The 16167-nt window shown below is 34.1% G+C and overlaps 1 protein-coding gene across 3 annotated transcripts in view; it reads left to right on the forward strand.

The window, feature by feature from the left end:
• The first annotated feature begins 10336 nt into the window (after positions 1–10336).
• Positions 10337–16167, forward strand: part of LOC101894013 (AF4/FMR2 family member lilli) — a 302178-nt gene continuing 296347 nt past the window's right edge. The window contains exon 1 of one of the 3 annotated variants that reach the window (XM_059122080.1): positions 10337–11972. The gene's annotated coding sequence lies outside the window, so the exon portion shown is untranslated. The remainder of the gene's footprint in view (positions 11973–16167) is intronic. The other 2 variants (XM_059122082.1, XM_059122081.1) reach the window with 2 other exon arrangements.

Raw genomic sequence — 16167 nt, forward strand, 5'->3', positions numbered from 1 at the left:
TACTATGTGCAAACAGATGGCGCTATTGAGGAAAATTGGTTACGTGTTGGGTTCACACCGTTTGACTGATTTTTTGATTATTAACTCCATTAATAACAATAACAATGTTTATTTATTAATCATAAATAGTAATTTGTATTTTAAACAACATACCAAAATGTATTAATGCTCCAAATGTCATTGCCATATTCTGACCATGCATCATTAGTTGTTCTCTTTAAACGAATACGATTTCCACAATTCCGAAAATTCACTCGTGACTCCAAAACACAAAAAAAAAAATAGTTTATGGCCCTAATGTAAGTTCCGATTCATAGCAAAAATGTCTGAAATAAAAGAAATTGAGTTTCTAAGTAGTAAATTCGCAATATAATTGTCTTATGTAAATTTTCAAAATAATGTTATACAGGATATCTAACCCTGTGAATAAATTGCTGGAAGACACATCTGAGGAGGACTTTATTTCCTTACAATCTCTTAATTGTATAACACCCTGTGTTTCCTTTGACAAAAATAGTACATCAACTGTACAAACCGTATATAAGTAAGTAAAGACCAAAACCACCAATCTTATACCATGTCCTCATTGGCATTTGCATTACGTTGTTCGCTCTCTGAATTTAGTGCAGGAATTAACGCGTTCGTACGATATGATTCTTTGTAAAACAATCCCTTTCTTCTTACTTTTTCAATGAAAGTTATAAAATAAACATCTTTTGATGTCAAAATACATTATTTTAATTTAAAATGTTCTTTTTTTTAACAAAAAAAGGGTGTATATATTTTAAATGTAAAATTCGTAAAGTATTTCTTTAATTTATTCTATTAATTTTTTTACAAAAATTAATAGCGAGAAAAGGCTAAAGCTGGGAATACATAAAGCGCTTATTTGGCTGGCTTCAGTCATCGGCTGGCTTCTTCGGAAGTGAACAAAGGAGACTAGGGCCAAAATCGAACTAGGTCAACCTAAAACTCCTTTGTTCATCTACGAAGAAGCCAGCCAAATATGCGCTTTATGTATTTCGACCCTAACAGCTTGTTCCATGATGTCGAAAGAAAATTTTTGCGAACGAAAGCTAGTCACTCACTTTCGTATCAGATTACGTTCCACTAACATTCGTTCGTTCTTTCGCATAGACTTACGTGACTCAGTATTGCTAAATATACCTTTGAAAAAATAATCACGAAATTAAACAAAAAGCGCCAAAATGACAGATTTAAACGCGAAACATTACCATCATGGCACAAGAATACATGTAGATGCATCAATGCTTGGGAGCATTGATATGTCAAAAAATATTTAAATGTTTTCTCAAATATAAGCATATTTCTATATATGTTTTCTTATACTACGTCATTCGGAGGCTATTATAATTCGCGTTTTTCAACAATTTTTACAAATGTATTAATTTTTCATTTAACATTTTCAATTCCAAAATTGGTTTGACAGTTCATTGTCTCAGCAGCTGTGTCGACGCGTCTACCTATATTCTTCTACCATGATTACAACCATACGCCAGCTAGCGATGTCTGAACTGACAGTTCAGTTGTAAACAAACAAATTGTAAATAAACAAATAAAATAACAATTCGAGTTAACCAATGATAGCGTTCAATTTATTTGTGTTAAAAAAAAATTAAAAAATATTTCTGTTGCCCTATATTTTATGGATGATGCAGAGGAGCTTCAAAATATACCACAGAGGCATTTAAGTAAGCATACATTTTTTTTTTCATTTTTGAAATAATAAAAAATGTATTTTTCTAGGTTTGTCGACAATTTTCGGGCTCTTTTGGATATACAAGAAGAGAAATGGGTCCACGGTTGCAGAACAACTCAAATACGCCCGATTTAAAAATTGGCACATTTTTGCGGATTTTGGCCACAGGAAGCAACCAGCAGAAATTTTCCAATGACATTTTCCAATGGTCTTCTTCAAAATATTGCCACTCCTCTGGGGAACTCAGGATTCTCCTCCATATAATCAGCTAGTGCCTGCAGCTGAGTAATAGATGATTTTTTCGTTCTTGAATTGAGGAAAAAAATATAATTGTATATATTTGTTGTTGACATATTATAATTGTATTTATTATTTTCACTTAACCTTTTTGTTTCCATTTTCAATCATAGCAATTAAAAATAAATAAAAAAATAAGTAAATCATAAGAAATTCAAAACTATTCACCTGGGGCAAGATTCTTGTTCTATGAAAATATGAAATGAAAACTACTTCCTTTATAAAATTTTTCATTTAACACTTCTTTCCTTTATAAAATTTCACATTTTCATGAAAACAGAATTGAGACCCTGGACAACTTTTTTACAAAATTTAAAATTTAAGACTCCTTGCCCCAGAGGGGGTGGTTTCTGGCATACAAGTGTCGTTATTTCGCCTGGAAAGATATGAGACTACATTAATTTAATCGGCTAATTTACAGATAAACAAAATAGTTGAACTCTGAAACAAAAAAAAAATACTACAATTTAAAATTTTTCCCCGTAATATGCATTTTATAAATTCAAATTATATATTTCCATAGAACCACCAGCTCCAGCATTACTAGAACGTCTCCCCACTAAGTTGAGAATTACAAAGCAGAGATTGACAGCAAAGATTTCCAAATCGTTTTACCTGAGATTGAATCAGTCAATAATATCTTAAGCACTAAAGTACCTTTGCGGTGCTATGAACGAAGAAATGCAGGCATTCTATATAAAACTATTGTAAAGGAGGAGGATCCTGAACCGTCTGAACCACCATGCACATGTAGTTGCCATACAAATGTCCAGGCAGTTAAAAAATTGGAAGAGGCAATCCAGGTCAACAGAAAATTGACCACAGAAATTCAAAGACTTCGAAACTGTCTGGAAATTGAAAGAACGGAGCATGTGACAAATATAAGCATTTGTGAAGCGGAGAAAAATAAATTGCGACAGAATCTACCACATCCTTCGAGTTTAATGAACTGGCGCCCCATAAAACGTGTTGAAGTTGGCATTGACAACAATGTTATCAATAACTTAAAAAAATTGGTGGCTACATTCACAAAGCGTGAACGGCAAGTCATCATCGCATTTGACGAAGTTGAAATAAGAAAAGAATTGGAGTATAACAAAGCGGATGACACCATTGATGGCTTTGAAGATTTGGGAGGTGGCCAAAGAACGTCAAAAATTGCGTCAAAAGCTCTGGTATTTATGGCCAAAGGCTTTTGTAGCAATTGGAAATATGTAACCAGTTTTTATGCTTTGAACAGCCGTGTTACGGGCGAAACACTTAAAACTCTGTTATATGAAAATATAGATGAACTACAGAGAATTGGTTTGCAAATAAGGGGAATCGTATGTGATCAAGGCAGCTTCAACCATCGTCTACACAGCCTCTTTTGTATCAATGAAAGCTCCCATTATTTTATGTACAAGGAGAAAAAAATCGCCTTTCTTTGGGACTATCCTCACCTTTTCAAGTCAATGAGAAACAATATGTTTTCTAATAGCTTTGAGTTTGATGGCATTGCTATATTGAAAAAGTACATCGAAGTGGTATATGAATATGATAAGAAAAAATTTCAATGTTAAGTTATATCCCAAGTTAACAGAGAGACATATATATTTGTCAATCTGGGAAATTTTTAGTCGCACATTATCAATAGCCATAATAACATTGATATCAAATGGTCACATACCGACTGAAGCAGCGACCACCAGCGATTTCCTGCAAGTCCTAAATGATATGTTTGACCAACTGAATGTTAAAAGCAGGTCCTCTTCCAATCCCTATAATCAACCAATGCGTAGAGGCTGTTCGGAGAAAAATGAGTATTTCGACCAAGCAATAGCATACCTGAATAACTTAACCGTTAAGAGCAGAGGAGTAAGGTGTGTCGATGGGATAGTTCAGACAATGAAGGGTATGTCTCTAATTGCTGAACAAGTATTCGAGGACTGTGACGATGTAGACTACATACTCCTTGGAAAACTTAGTCAGGATGCATTGGAGAACGCTTTCTCAAGATTCCGGGCACAAGGGAACAACACTCACCCCTCAGTAAGGGAATTAAGGTACTACAGTGCTCGTTATACCTCTCAGAAGTTTTTAAACAGCGCACGCGGAAGCTCGGTGAAAAATTGCGAAACAGATGATGATAAGTACTTGGATTGGTCAATCAGCACTACCGAGAAACCCATTGCCATGCAACCTGAACAAAGGAATAAAATTGAAACGGAGATGCTATCAATGCTAAACACATTCCAGAGTGTTGAGACAAATCAGGTGGAAATGCAGGCCGAGCGCTACGTGATTGGATTTACCATCCTAAAAACAATTAGAAATAAAATAAAATGTCGAAATTGCCACGCCGCTATGACAAAGGCGACTGCAGACGAATGCCGTAGCGAACTATTTATCAAGCTAAAGAATTATAATCCAAATAATAAACTGGATCTTGTAAACCCCAATCAAGAAACGTTCATCGTATACCAATTTATTATTTTTTGGTATAAAAATATATTTGAAACATTTCCCCACACACAACAAATCAGGACATTAACATTCAATGTCATAGTAAGAAAAATAAAAGACGTATTTCCCTGGTTCCTTGCTGATGAAAAATGTAAAGAACACAGAGGACAACACCTAATGTATATCCTACGTCTTCTAATTATGAAGAATGGCAAATGGTTGGCGGAAAAATTGTCTTCAGAAGAGGCAAAGCAAAGGCAAGACAGGTCGAAGAAAAGGAAGCTTAACATAGAAGCTAGGGAGGAAAACAAACGTATCAAGCTGTCCACATAGACAAGTAAGTACTTTATAATACATACGTGCTAAAACGTAATAACTAATACTTATAAACTTTTCTTCAGTTCAAAATTCAAGGCCTCCACCAGTGGGCAGGTGGAGGTTATCTTTATGGAATTTAACAAAGTATTTTTAATTAATATCTTAAATTAAAATTGATTTTGTTTTTAGGCTGAAATTCATGGCCTCCACCAGTGGGCAGATGGAAAAGAAGGTCATCGCCTAAACCATCTCGTACCCTGTACGAAAATTTTGGAAGTTTGACAGGATTCCAAACAATAATGATGGACACTTTGGCACCATTTGATATGGTAAGTTATCTTTATGGAATTAATATCTTAAATTAAAATTGATTTTGTTTTTAGGCTGAAATTCATGGCCTCCACCAGTGGGCAGATGGAAAAGAAGGTCATCGCCTAAACCATCTCGTACCCTGTACGAAAATTTTGGAAGTTTGACAGGGGTCCAAACAATAATGATGGACACTTTGGCACCATTTGATATGGTAAGTTATCTTTATGAAATTTAACAAAGTATTTTTAATTAATATCTTAAATTAAAATTGATTTTGTTTTTAGGCTGAAATTCATGGCAAAGATTTCAGCAAAGATTTTCTTCGCTCTCTGAGAAAACCTCTAATAACAACATTTAGAAAGGTTTTTTCACTATCGAAAACAATTTTCAGTATACAAAAACATGTATACAATGCTATATACATATGTTTTACCCAAATCGAATCGTGACACATTGACATTCTTACTTTTACATTTTCAGCAGTGTATTTGGGTCTACGATAGTTGCCGATCCAGATCAACATGCTATATTTACAGAAATCTATGTCCATTATACTGTTATGCTGCAATTATTGGAAATACCAAGGATATTTTGGGTACAATATACGCATCAGATGAAGGACAAACTAAACACAATACATCAAACATAAGAGAAACTCCCAGAACCAATAAAGGATCTATATGCAACCCTTAAAAAAGCGGCATCTCTGTAGCAGTCCTCTTTTAAAAAATATTAATTATAAGGAAACTCATTCTTGTTATATTTTTAAATAGTGTTGATTTTTGATTTCGGTTCAATGGATTTGTCATTTTACTTGATAACGTTAATTTTGTATTTGAGAACAAGAACATTTTAATTTGAGTTTTTTGGAGAAAACCACCATTGCATTTTTTAATAAAATGTTTAAACTTTCTGAGATATTTTCTATATAATAAGTGTATGAAGTTTCTAGTTTAAATTGTTTATTAATAAAAAAATAACAAATTGTTGAGAGTATATAAATGTGATTTTTTCTTCCAAAAATATTTAAAATTCTTATGCTTTCGCATCAGTTTTCAAGGAATTATTTTCTGGAAGAAATTACAATTTAGAACGTTTTTGTCATGGTTTCGGAAAAATTTTCCAAGATAAATTTTGGTTTACAGCAAAAAAAAAAAAGGAAAATAGACATTAAAATACATTTCACATCAAAGGTAGCTGATATTTTCAAAGCAAATTTTAGTCAATTTCACATACATCTGTTATATGGTATAAGTAATGTGACCATTTATATTTTTCGTCAGAGCGGGACGCCTGCGGAATTTTGTAAAAAAAAAATTATGCATTTAAAAACAAATTTTATTCAAAAACGGAGAGAATACGTATAAATCTAATTTATGAAATTAATCTTATGTCTAAGTATTTGTTTTATATTTGTCAGCAGAGCAAATTAGTTTTAAAATATCGGGTCTAGTTTTCAAGTAGGAATGGAGCTGATTACATTGTTTGTTGATGTTAGTCTTAGTAATTAAAATAGCTTTTAAAACTGTCACACTTAACTGCGTTTTTTCACTTGTCCATATTTTATTCATTAGGGAAAAACTCTTTCGACAGGTGCGTTACTTCCAGGCATACATAAAACATACTCAATAATTGTGCGAAAGTTTGTGCAGTTCAGATTAGTAGCACGGAAGTGTTTAAACAGCTCCACCCAGCTTTTGATTTTTTCAACTGTGACGCAACTGGAAATAAGCGAAAACTCATCGAACGCCTCCGTATCTTGGCTACTGCTAAGAAATCTTTGTGTGATCAGCAAATCCGTCACATTCTGTACGTCTTCCCAAGTAGGGACTTTTCTCAAATTTGACCATTCAAATACTGCTAGTTGTGCATTGAACTGGCACCACTGTTCCAAGTATTCTTTACTTGTCTTATAAAAATCCGCTGCCGCAGTTTTCACATTCTGCTCATCAACAGCAACGTCAGTTTTTTGTAATTTTACCAGTAGATTGCGGACGGAATGAGGAAGGAAAATCGAATTCTCTTTAAGTTCTAAGTTATCTCGGAGACGATTAATTTCATTCGCAGACTCTATTGCGGACACGTTTTGTCCCTCGATTTTATACACGGCTTGATGAAAAATCGCTGTCTGTGCGTGCAAAAAATATAACCACAATTCAGAGCTGGAATTTTCGAAAAACGTTTTTAAAATAGTAGGTCATTTATCTATGCTCAGAAAATAGGTTTTCAAAGGCTGAAACATTTTTAAAATTCTCTCAAGCGCCGGCATTAAAGCAAGCCACCTTGTTTTACTGTAGCCCAACAGTTTCTGATACTCTGTGTCGGTGGAATCACAGAACTCTCTCAGAACTTCTACCCGAATGCTGTAGATGTAGAAGAATGAATAAATTTTCACAATGATGCATTCGAAGTCAACAGGGAGACAATCTGCGGCTGTTTTGATAGCATTATGAGTTATATGGGCTCCACACCCAATCCCAATGAGCTGCCCTCCGACGGATAGGTTCAATTTCGCGTAAACATTATTTATCCCTTTTCTATTCTTTCCTCCGAAATTGCAGTTTGTATTGTCTGCACAAAATGCCACAATTTTCTTATTCAAATCATTGCAAGATAATACTTCTTTCAAATAATCCACAATTATATCAGATGATTCGCCTGGCGGCTTTTGAAACTCTAAAATCCTGACTCTCACGCCTTCGTACGGTACAAAATAGCGAACTAAAACAGGGAATAATTTTATTGAGCCAAGATTGGAAGCATCGGTTAATAAAGATATGCGTCATAGGTGCCAGCACATTTACAACTATAACTTGTGATTTTGTACGGGCACATCTAAATTTTTGCTCAAAACATGTTTGTATTAGATTTGAAGCACAGTCATTCGAACGAAAACTGTGGTTTTCTTGCACTGTGTGGTACGCCCACGCACCCTCCGCTGCAGCTATATCCAAGTCTTTGGAAGTCGCCAAATTTGTTCTTTTAAAAAAAGAAAGCATTGACGAGCTTGAAGCGGCAGCTTGATCAGAAAGCTTGTGTTTTTCCGATTTTAAATGCTTCTCAATATGACTGGCACCACCATGTTCAACACTAAAATCAGTACGACATTTTTCACACGTAACGTCTGATTCACCACTTCTTTGTTTTATAAATGGATACTTATTTTGCAAAAAAAATGTTAAAAGTACACTTGCGTTTAGGCATTATTGTAATGTTACAATCACTAACATTGAAAATAAATTGTTTGACTTTGCTCGCCTTCTCCGACTCCGCGATGAAAAGATACCAGAACAATTTAGAGCGTCTATGCTTAGGGTACTGACAGAGTGACAGAAACTTTTTCTGTTTTTATAAGCATTTTTAATTTGGTGATTTCCCTTGTTATGCTGGAGTAAATGTCAACGCCGTCGACGACGCCGAAAAAGTTGAAACAGATTGAACTTTTTCGGCGTCGAATTTCTTACGGCGTTAAGATAAACTGCTCTCATAAAATTTCATACGATTCAATTTTTTTGACATTTGACGCCGTCGACATTAACTCCAGCATTAGCATTACAAAATCTTTCGAGTTAATTTTAATGTTAATGTTGCTTGAAAAAAACTATGCAAATAAATTATATGTTCACGGGGAAAAAAATAACTCATGTATTTTTCATCAATATCAATATCCAGTATTTTCGAAAGCGGGACATTTTTGCTCTCGCTGGGGACAGCGGGACAGATAACCTCAAAGCGGGACGTATGGTCACGTTAGGTATAAGTGATGTTGGAATAAAAGGATAAAGCAGAAACAAAATCACGTCATATTTTTTTATACTTTAAATTTCTATTCTGAATTGTGCATTATGTAATACGTTTTGTTTTGATTATCAAATTACTGCACAATAATAAGATCTATGTGAGGCTTCTATTTTCTAATTACAACATGTTAACCAACACTTACGACCAAATTTAGTCTAGAAGCTAGTACGTCAAATTTTGTGCCGATCGGTTAGAGGTAGCTATAGCTTCCATATATATTGTTCATCCAGTTTGTTATATTTGTTACCTTCAGCCGTAATATGCACTCCGTAACAACGATATTCAGGGACGTATATCAAATACAGCTCAGAAATATCTTTGCCAAATTTTATCGAGATCGGTTCAGATTTGGATTTCCAAAATAATTAATTGCTCTGTTCCAGAACCTGCAAGAATCTACTAGTTTTGCAATTTTCTTCGATATCATAAAGGGAAAATCGGTTATCGTAGTAAAAACTTTTATATTCTTGCAGTTCTGGAAGAGACCAAATATTTTTTTTAATAACGACGTAAAATTTAACTCTTTCAGCAATAACAAATTTACCAAACTAGGAAAATGTTTTTATTCAAAGCACTTTTAGAAAAATATTCCAAAGCATTGGTATCAAAAAGCAATTTTGAGAAAAAAAATTTAAAATAAACAAAACCAATTTTTGCATGTTTAAAAGTATATTTTCCGCTATAAGACTCCGGTACAGAGTTGAATTTTTCTAGTTTCTTTGAAGTTGAGCAACCTTTCTTATTGAGTCATGATTTTATCAATGCTTGAGAGCATTAATAGGGTTGTTCCAGAACCTGCAAGAATCTACTAGTTTTGCATTTTTTTTCGATATCATAAATGGAAAATCGGTTATCGTAGTAAAAACTTGTACATTCTTGCAGGTTCTGGAACAGACCAAATATGTAATAATAAGTAGATTTTTATAAGTTCTGTTTTAAAAAACCAATCAGAGATTGTTATGATTTGCTTTTTCAACAAGTTTTACAAATTTGTATAATTTTTCATTCAAAAATTTTTCATTTTGACTGTTCATTGCCCCAGCAACTGCGTCGATGCGACTATCTGTATTCCCTACCATGGAACAATGTATGTCAAATTCCAATGAGAATATGGTTTTATTCTCTAAAAAATTACACGTCTTCGTAAAACGCGAAGCCTTTTAAAAGTTAAAAAATCCCATATCTGTAAGGGAATTTATCAACCCATTGATTCCAATAAGAAAACGGCAACTCTCCATCTCTCTCAGTATAATGTCGATTAACAACACATATCGATTCTACAATTCCTCATCCCTAATACGTTCCACAAAAACAGAGAGCAAGAGCGTACATTGGAGAAAAAAAAAAAACAACAGAGAGCCAAAAATGTTGGAGCCAATTGAAAGCGAGAGAGAGAGAGTGACAAACAAAGTCAAAAATGAATTCTGTTGGGTTGCCTTTTCACAAATCAATTCATTCGAAATTTTTGTGTTGAGAAGAACGTTGTGTTAACGCGTGCGACGGTTCGTTCGTTTTCATTAGTTTTTAGCGGATAGAGAACGTGTGCGCGGCGCTTTTGTTTTAGTGTACGTTGGTGAATTCTTTTTCCCAATTCTCTTGGTGGAAAATTGTGATGAAAAACGAAAACAATAGAGAAATAATAAAATTTTGATAGTGTCAAATTTGGTTGAATCCTTGGCAATTTGTCTTGCTGTGTTTTGCTGCCAATACAGCACAGGGACTTTGGAAGTTTGCCTGTTTGTTGTGTACTGCTATTGCTGCTGCTGCCGTCGCTGCTGCTAGAAAAAAAGAATAGAAACAAAAAAAAAAAAAAACAAATATCTGCAAATAAAATTTGTGTTGGAAAAAGAATTTTAAAATAATAGAAAAAAATATTCTTCTAATACAAAGTGGTTCATTAGAAAGGTGTATAACAAAGTGTATGAAGTTATTACAACATACCACATCAAAGAGGAAAAGCATAAAGTGAAAAAAGAATTGAGTAAAAAAAGTTCATTATTTGTCCCACTGAGCAGAAAAATTAGTGAATACTATATAGTATAAAAAAACACAGAAAAGATACAAGGTGGAAACAATATTGTGTTGAAAAAGCCACCAACAACCAGCCAAAAGGAGAAATCAATATCAAAGAAACGCCAGAAAAAAAAGCACAGAAAAAAATAAAAACAAATGCAAGTAAACTAAACTGGTTTCGTTGCTCGTTCATTGCTGCTGTTGCTGCCGATGCTACTGCTGCTGCTGCTCGTCTTTAATGTTATGTACACTAAACATCACAACGGTTAACGTTGCGTTGCGCCCCCGTTTTCACAGTTCGCGTCGCTGCCTATGACATCGTTGTCTTCGTCGTCGTCGTTTTCGTCGTTGTTGTAGTTTTGTTTCGTATCATCAGCCATCCAACCAACCGACCAACAACTCCCCAAAACAAGTGAGAAATATAAATAGCAAAAACAACAAGAAGAACAACACAACCCACAAAGTTAAAAGTAAAGGAAAATTCAAGGAGAAAGAAGAAGAATGAATTTTGTGAGTGATATATAATGTGTGTTGCATGTAAATAAGAAAACCAAAAAAAGAGGTTAAAAGAAAGGCCAACGTAATTACAATTATTAAAAGAAAAAAAAATAGGTGAAGCAAAAAACGACAAAAAATAATTAAAAAACCTTGTATATGGGCCCTAAATTGTGTAAACAAGAAATAAGAAAATTTTCCAAATACAAACCCCCCCCTCAAAAGCAGTGAAGTAAAAAACTGTTGTTGTTTTTCTCCTTTTTGCTAGGTGGCCCATTCGTTTGTTCGTTCCTGGTCGTCGTCGTGGCCGTTGTTATTGTCGGCAAATAAAAGTGCAAACATTTTCTGCAAAGTATCTATAAAAATTCGAATGATTACAAAATCAAATATTACATTGAAAGTGTAAACTCCTCATGAAAAAAAAACAAACATCCAATTTGAAAATTAAATTTTAATATCAATTGAAAAATATTTGTCAAGTTTTGCCCAGCATCCCCGATACCCAACCAACAAATTGCTGTCCATCTTCTCAACAGTATATCGTGTGTGTGTTTTGTTGTCACTACTTTGTGTATGTTTACTTTTTCTATTATTAATTATTGTTTGTGTACCACAAATTAACGTGACTATTATTGTTGTTGTTGTTACTGTAGTTGTCAAGTCAAAACATTTTGGAGTCAGTCGCGCTCTACTGTAGTGTGTGTGTGTTTGTGTTTGGTGATAACATCAAAAGCAGAGGAAAATCGATTGCATTGTGTGGCATATATCCCATAAAAATGGCATAAATAAATAAAACATAATTGTCTCTCTCGGACTCGGTCGTATTAACTCTCTGTCTCCTCTCACATTTGCTGTTCATTCGGGAACTTCGTAGTGAATACTACAGCCTAAGACAAAAAAATCGTACAGCCCCCAAAAACGAATGATTTTACCATGGTACAATAAGGAGGTAGAACAGCTTCGTAAAAGTACAGAAATACAGTCCTGAGGCTATGCCCGCTTCCTGTCAGAATTATTCAAAATTAGAGGCAACAAGTGGTTTTCATTTATTTGATATTTTTTGTTAATTTCTAAAAAGGGTCAAACAGCAAAAGATGAATGAAATGCCTGAATGTTCTCTCAAGAATATGTTCCCATGTGTTCAATCTTTCAATTCCATGGCAAATCTGGTTAAAATTATTAATACGCGCACCGCATTTTAAGTTTCTTCCAATCATTGATTTTGAAAATATTTTGTTTTCATTTTTCAAAACATCAAATACATACAAAAAATTGACAGAAGTCGGGCACACTTAGAAAAAAATTGTAATCAGCTGGGAGCTCTACCTTACCTTTTTATTGTACCATGGATTTTACCTACATTATTCACCGATTTTTTTTCAAGTTTCGCATTTGAATATTGTTATGGCTTATGACAAACAACATTTCGGCCGGTAGCTCACGAATATATACGTCAAGGTTGTCGGCCAATGCCCCAACTGAAGAGGGCTAGCCGGTATAGACTTGAATTTAAAAAAAAAAAAAAAATATCTAAAAAATTTGATTCGGATTTTGATAATAAATGTTAATGATTCGCAAGCGCGCAAAACGTTTGCAAGGAAATTCATGGTTAAATTATGGAGCAAAATCAAGATGTTTGGCAGAGTGAAACAAAACACGAAACGAACGAACAATTTCTAATTGAGCTAGGTAAAATTCCTTCTCGCAAAAACATAAGCCAACAAAGTGAGGTGAATATTTAAATTTTAGATTTTCTTTGCGCATATAAGAAAAAATATTCCAAAATAGCGTATTTTCCAGCCCCGTACCACTTGTGTACAACTCAGTGATCTTGCGGGCTGTCGCATACGATAATATGTCAGATAATAAAGGTTATGACACATAATATTGTGAACAAGTAAAAAACATTATGTTTGGACAGGCCGAACTTTTAATACTCCCCACCATTTGGAAGGAACTTAAAAATTAAAAAAAAAAAAACAAAAACCGGAAACTACAACTTAATTGAAAACAGTTATATGGGGACTATACGAAGACGTGGACCTGTTTAAAATTTGAAACGATTTCGGTGGATAATTTTGTTGTAATTATCAAAATACAGACTAACGGAGGTACCGTTATAAGGGGGCTATACGAAGATGTGGACCTGCATACGAAATGTTTCGCCATAGGCTATACGAAAATACGAAATTTAAAATAATGTCGCTAAAATCATGAAAATACAGAATATCGGGAAGTACAGTTATATGGGGCTATACGAAAATGTGGACCGATATAGCCCATTTACGAACATGGCCTACCTACTGCTAATCTATGCATGTATGCAAAATTTTAGCCTTCTATATTAATTCGTTCGAAAGATATGGTGATTACAACAGATAGACGGACAGCGCCAGATCGTGTTAGAATTTTACGCCATTTCAGAATATATATACAGGGTTGCCCATATTCGACGGACTCATGGCTCTTTGGGCCCATTCCAATCGACGAGGCTTGTCCGCAGGCAACATTCTTTGCGTCAATTGAATTTTGTACGGGAACAAATGCAAATCAATGCGAATAATCCGTTGTAAAGCGGACCGAGCCATGTCCAATTGCTGAGAACGGCGTTTTTGGGATGTTCTTGGGGACCTCTCAACACTGGCTCGTACGGCAGCGATATTCTCGGCCGATCGCCTTGGTCGACTTTTATATGGCCTCTTCGGATTAGAAAGATCCTTACCAGTCGAAAATTTTTCGTATAAACGCTTAATGGTGTTCTTATAAGGCGCACTTCTCACATTTTTTAATGATTTAAAAGGACGTTGAATTTTCACAATTGACTTCTTGTGTTGAATGTAAATTTCAACTATTTCAGAGCGCTCGCGTGGCATTTATTGGTTCATGGTAAAAATCTGCATGGACTGACGCTTCAAACGCGGTATGTCATTAAGCGATGTGACATCTCTGTCAAAAGTTATGGCGTTGCCAGATGGGTCCGTCGAATATGGACAACCCTGTACTTTGTATGGTCTATTTTGAATATTTCGAAGAGTTACAAACGCAATGACAAAGCTACCCTCCATTGAATGGTGGAGGGTATAACAATATAAAGTTTTATTATTTGCAATAGCCTCCATATAACGATTTCGCCTGATTTTCTGTCTGGATTCCTATATAAAAGTAATAAATGAAAAAAATCTCTTTGAGTTTTTTTGCCTTGTTAAACTGAAAATTGTGTGTTTGTAATACCAATTCTTTATTCCTCTTCAAGTTTTTTTTTATTTGAAATGTATTTCCTTGTCAAAAAATTAATTTCACGTTTTCACACATCAAAAAATGTGCTTCATTTTTCAATTGCAAAAAAAAAAAAAACGGTTTTTTAACCTGAAAATATGCCGTGTTGACATCACTGAACCCTGAACAAACGAAACAAAACCCCTTCTCTCCCTCTCTCTTTTTCTCATTCTGCTACATTATTCTATCTCTCTGCAATTTTATCTCGCACAAAACCAAATCTATTAACAAGAATTCTTATTAGAATTTTTGTTTGATAAGCTGTTGAAAGAGAAATAATTTATTTTGTTTTTATCTGTTTTTTTTGGTGAAAATTAAAACAAAGCAAAATAATCTTAAGAATAGATAGCTGCTAATAACAAAATCAAATAAAACAAAAGTCCCCAAACCAACTAAATTTCTTGCTCTCAAACATGGCTACATAAACACAGAGAAACAATAACAATTATTGCCCCACCTATGACTTTTGCGCTCTACCTTTTTAGTTGGGACTTACTTCGCAAATTGGGAGTTCTATTAAATTGTCATTCGGTTGTTTACTGACAACAACAAAACAAAACTTCGAATTAATGTTGCTGCAGCAAATATATGTATGTTGCAAATTGCCAAGAAACACTCAGAGAAATCGTAAAAAAATTAATTGATACTTGATAAAATTTTATGCCATAATAAGAGGCTACTGACGTATTGCCCTACTTATTTTATTGTTTTTGATATGAAATTCTCGTATTTTTTTTGCAATATGTGTGCCTTTTTTTTGGTTGTTCAACCTTGACCTTGATGTGTGTGAGTGTGTAGCTAACAAAATGAAAATCTCTTAAAACTAAATTTAGAATATTGTGAATATTTTGTTCACGTCGATTGTTGGTACCCTCGGAGAGAAAAATTAGTTAAAGTTTTAAAATTAATTTACGTTGGACACAGCATTTTTAAGCACATTTGTAAAAAAATACATGATCAAAGATGATCTTTACAAATATTTGAAAACATTTTGAAATTCGCCTTAAAAAATCCTCTTTTCGAAAATCCGCAAAATTGTTTCTTAAAACCTGAACATCTATAAAATTTTCTTTAAAAATGGAATTCTTGGTTGAAAATTATTTATTATAGTAATTAAATCAGTATATTGCTAGCAATCCGCAAATATTGTAGAGCTTTCAGTTTTGAAAAACATTACTCTCTGTAAAACATTACTCTCTCCAGGCAATTAATTTATAAAAAGTCCACGACTAAGGACCTCGCAGATATACAGGGTGAGATAAAAAAAAACTCCGACCAACTTCAGACTGCTGTCATTTCCAAGCCACTCGTCCGACAGCTGTTAAAATTATTCCAGTGCGAACTCATTATTTTATTTACAAGCGTTCAAAAGCATTTTGGTGAGAGTTTTCCAAAAAAAAAGTTATTCGTGATGGAATTCAAGCGTGATAGAGTGATTTCTTTAAATTTTTCCGGAAAACCACAACTGGCTATCAATAGAGCACTCCAGC

The sequence above is a fragment of the Musca domestica genome, unplaced genomic scaffold (genome assembly GCF_030504385.1).
Source record: "Musca domestica strain aabys unplaced genomic scaffold, Musca_domestica.polishedcontigs.V.1.1 2, whole genome shotgun sequence".
In the NCBI taxonomy this organism is placed as follows: Eukaryota; Metazoa; Arthropoda; class Insecta; order Diptera; family Muscidae; genus Musca; species Musca domestica.